Source organism: Dermacentor silvarum, chromosome 9 (genome assembly GCF_013339745.2).
Source record: "Dermacentor silvarum isolate Dsil-2018 chromosome 9, BIME_Dsil_1.4, whole genome shotgun sequence".
NCBI lineage: Eukaryota > Metazoa > Arthropoda > Arachnida > Ixodida > Ixodidae > Dermacentor > Dermacentor silvarum.
The window spans coordinates 80,698,117-80,703,033 of NC_051162.1; positions in this window are offsets into that span (position 1 = coordinate 80,698,117).

Sequence of the window (4,917 nt, forward strand, 5' to 3'; positions counted from 1 at the left end):
ACAGTGGTAAATTGTAATATGTGCCATACTAATTAACTTATGAATGCCTTATGTTACCTAACGTAAGGTATTCATCGGTTAATTAGTGAATTTTAATATGTTCACTGCGCGATTGGTATCCAACGCGGATGTCATATTCTTGTAAGTGAAGTGCCCAGCGGCTGAGGCGACCTGACGGATCTTTCAACGGGGTCAGCGAGCAAAGGGCATGGTGGTCGGTACCAATGTCAAAAGGGCGACCATATAGGTATGCACGAAATTTGATGAGAGCCCAAATAATGGCCAAGCACTCCTTTTCTGTCACAGAGTAGTTGGCTTTTGCCTTCTTTAAAGTGCGGCTCGCATATGTCACGACGTACTCGTGAAAGCCGTCTTTCCGTTACACTAGGACTACACCAAGTCCGATGCCGCTGGCGTCCGTGTGTAGCTCTGTGGGCACTGTGGAATCGTAGTGCCGAAGAATCGGCAGCGAAGTGAGTAGGCGACGTAGTTGCTTGAAGGCTTCGTCACACGAAGTTGACCACGCGAAGGTGCCGCTACTAGCGGTAAGCAAATTGGTCACGGGTGCTATGATAGTTGCAAAGTTGCGCACAAGACGCCGAAAATAGGAGCAGAGCCCTATAAAGCTGCGGAGTGCCTTAAGAGTAGTGGGGCTGGGCATCGGAAACTCTGCGACTGCGCGAAGCTTGGCTGGGTCATGAAGCGCACCGTCTTTCGAAACAATGTGTCCCAATATTGTTAACTTGCTGGCGGGAAAACTGCACTTTTTGATGTTGAGTTGGAGGCCGGCAGAGGTGAGGCAGGTAAGTATATTACGCAAGCGAACGAGGTGCGTCGGGAAATCGGGCGAAAACACGACGATATCATCAAGGTAGCACAAACATGTTTTCCACTTGTGTTTACGAAGGATGGTGTCCATCATACGCTCGAAAGTAGCGGGCGAGTTGCAGACCCCGAAAGGCATTACGGTAAATTCGTACAAGCGGTCGGGCATCACGCAAGCTGTTTTCTCAAAGTATTCTTCGGCCATCGTCACTTGCCAATAGCCGGAGCGAAGATCCAAAGATGAGAAGTACTCAGTGCCTTGTAGTGAGTCGAGGATGTCATCTATCAGAGGCAGCGGATAGACATCTTTACGAGTTATCTTATTGAGCCGACGGTAATCAACACAGAAGCGTATTGAGCCGTCCTTCTTGCGTACTAATACTACAGGAGACGCCCAAGTACTGTGGGAAGGCCGAATGATGCCACGGTGCAGCATATCGTCGACTTGCTCAGTAATTATCTGTCGCTCGGCGGCCGACACGGGGTGTGGTCGCTGGCGTAATGCTGGATGGGAACCAGTGTGGACGCTGTGGGTGACGGTCGCCGTACGTCCCAGGGATAGTTGGTCGCAATCAAACGACGAGCGAAAATTCTAAAGAAGCACGAGGACTTGCTGGCGGTACGGAGGTGGCAGATCGGCGGCCAAGGCAGATTCAAGAACGTCTGACGACGACGACAGCGGCGACAATGATGATGGTGATGATGGTGATGATGATTCGCACAGAAAGGAAGAAGTGAGGGCGTTGAGCTCATAACAGGCCGTGTCGTTGGAAGTATCGAGAATGGGAAGCGGGTCAAGGAGCTGAACACGTCCGAGTGATTCCCGGCGCAGTAAGGTCACGGGATTGAAACGGGTTACACACAAACATAGCGGATAATCGAGATACAGTGTTCAGGACAGCAAACGAGAGAGGTAGAGCCTTGCTACGTAGAAAAATAGGCGACGGTGTAGAAAGCACCGTAGCGTCTGGCGCGGTGGAGCAAGATACGGGCACAGGAACCGCAATTTCGGGTGGTATGTCCGTATCGGAGACAACGGTGAGCTTTGCGGCTTTACTTGCAGAAGGCTCAGGCAGTGGGGCATCGGAAAGCGGGAAAATCGCCACTTCGGCCCGAGCACAGTCGATGATGGCACGATGGCGAGACAAGAAGTCCCAGCCGAGAATCATGTCATGTGATCATGAAGGCAGCACGAAATATTAAACAACATATACAATGCCGGCAATCACTACCCTTGCGGTACATTGAGCAAACGGTGCTATATGCTGGGCACTCGCGGTGCGCAGTAGCAAACCATACAACGGCGCGGTGACGTTGTGGAGTTTATGACAAAGTTTTTCGTCCATGACAGACACTGCAGCCCCAGTAGCAATAAGCGCAATTGTGGCAGTTCCTTCGACGAAAACGTCCAGTAAATTGCGTGGCGATTCTGCAGGCCTTGTGGAAGCCGCGAAGTTGGCAGTTCGTGCCTGCAAAACTACAGCAACTAGTTTCCCTCGCTAGGTGACTGGCGACGCCGTAAAGGGGGAAAGCGAGCGACGACGCGGGGAGGGAGAACGATGGTTGCCGAAAGGGCGTCGAGGAGACGGCGAATACTCTGGGTTGGGATGCATAGAATGCCCGGTAGCATCGTGGGAATAGCCATACCCAGGCGTTGCGACAGCAGGGTTAGCAGGTGGCTGGCGACGATGGCAGAAGCGCGCTACGTGGCCGGCGAAACCGCAAGCGAGACATATGGGTCGGTTTTCGCGTGTGCGCCAAGGGTTCTGAACTTGGCTTCGAGGCCGAATGGGAGGTGATGCGGGAGTTGGCACCTGTTGAGGTCGCATGGTCGCAGGAAATGCGAATATCGGCGGTGCAGGTCGCGATGCGACTGCGGCATAGGTCAGGTGCAGCCACGGGAGGGCAGGGTTGAGCCAGAGGTATCGATTCGACAAGTTCCTCGCGAATGGCTCTCCTAATCGGAGCAACCAGAGATGTGTCAGGCTGTAGAGATCGATGGCTGAAAGGCAGCATAGAGAGTTGCCGTGCCACGTCCTCACGAATAAAATCCTTAAACTGGACGGACAGTGAGGACTCGGGCGTGGAGTTGGAGGGAAGGGTGAGACCTGAGAGAGAGTGGCCAGGTGCGACAGCGCCGCGCGCTAAGACCCTTTGTCGACGCAGCTCATCGAAGCTCTGGCAAAGAGTGACGACAGCAGCGACAGATGAGGGGTTGCACGCGAGAAGCATTTGAAATGCGTCGTCCTTGATGCCCTTGAGGATGTGCTTCACCTTGTCCTCTTCACTCATGGTGGAATGGACGCGGGTGCAAATATCCACGACATCCTCTTTCTAGCTGGTGTACGTCTCGCCGGGCTGTTCATCGCGCTGGCATAGATTCTGTTCAGAACGAAGCTTTCGCAAGGCTGGACGGCCGAAGACTTCCGCCAATGCTGTCTTGAAAGGGGACCAGGTTTGGAGTTCCCGCTCATGATTGTGGAACCAGAGGTTCGCAACGTCAGCAAGATAGAATATGACGGTACGTAACTTCGTCGGGTCATCCCACTTGTGTTCACTGACGCGCTCATAGGTAAGAGCCAATCTTCCACGTCAGTCTCACTGGCTCCGCTAAAGACAGGAGGGTCCCGCTGCCGCTGGACGGCGCCGCAGATGATGGGAGCAGCGGAAGCTGCAGGCTGATTGTCGGTAGGCTCGAGCATGGTACCGGCTGAAGCAGTCGGCGACGTTTGGCTGCGAAGTTCCAGGGTGAGGTCGGGGATAGCAGCACCTTCCACCAAATGTAGTATAACGATTTATTAGTCGACAATGACGTCTCACACAATCGAGGTAGTCCACGAACGCTTATCACGTGTACAGCGAGAGATGCAAGAGCGCTCCTTCTTCCTCTTCTTCACTACATGCTGAATATTTATTTCGGTTTCTCATGCAAGTATTGTCATCCCCTCTTAGTAATCCTGCTAAAGAACTAGAATTATGTTATCTGCAACAGGCGATTTTAAAGAATTTCAGAAAACCTGAGAACGACCACCCCGTATATTTTACAATCCCTACAGCACCTCGTCTTCAGACCATTTCCCAACCATGCTAGATGTACCATTCGCAGTTTATTTTTGATTTCACTAACAATTCGTTGGCAACTCATTCCCACTTGCATGACGCTCAATGGACGCTGCACAATTAAGCACTACACATGATCATCTTGTGACATACGAGCACCTAGGCGTCTAATAACTGTACTGGCCGCCATGTAAGTCTCTTTCTAAGGGATCATTCACACTTGCGACTAGGCGAGGTCGCGCGACCAAGTTGGTCGCAAAGCGACCAGTCGCAAGTAGTCGCAAATGGTCGCTTTTCTCGAAATGCGACCATTTCGGGCCAGTCGCTCACTGATCGATTTTCCAGTCGCGCGACCCCAGTCGCAGAACAGCTGAACCAATCAGGTGCGAAGGAACATGACGTCCGTATACGCTGACGCTTATTTTACTCGGCGATGACATTTCAAGCAGACGTGAACGGCGTATCGTGATACATTTCGGTTTAGCGACTCGTCGGTCGCATTTGTAAGTGTGAACATCGTTCGTCTTGAGTATTTTTCTGGTCGCCAGTCGACCAGAAAACTACATATACAATGCCGGCAATGGCCACCCCTGCGGTACATTGAGCAAACGGTGCTATATGCTGGGCACTCGCGGTGCGCAGTAGCAAACCACACAACGGCGCGGTGACGTTGTGGAGTTTATGACAAAGTTTTTCGTCCATGACAGACACTGCAGCCCCAGTAGCAATAAGCGCAATTGTGGCAGTTCCTTCAACGAAAACGTCCAGTAAATTGCGTGGCGATTCTGCAGGCCTTGTAGAAGCCGCGAAGTTGGCAGTTCGTGCCTGCAAAACTACAGCAACTAGTTTCCCTCGCTAGGTGACTGGCGACGCCGTAAAGGGGGAAAGCGAGCGACGACGCGGGGAGGGAGACGATGGTTGCCGAAAGGGCGTCGAGGAGACGGCGAATACTCTGGGTTGGGATGCATAGAATGCCCGGTAGCATCGTGGGAATAGCCATACCCAGGCGTTGCGACAGCAGGGTTAGCAGGT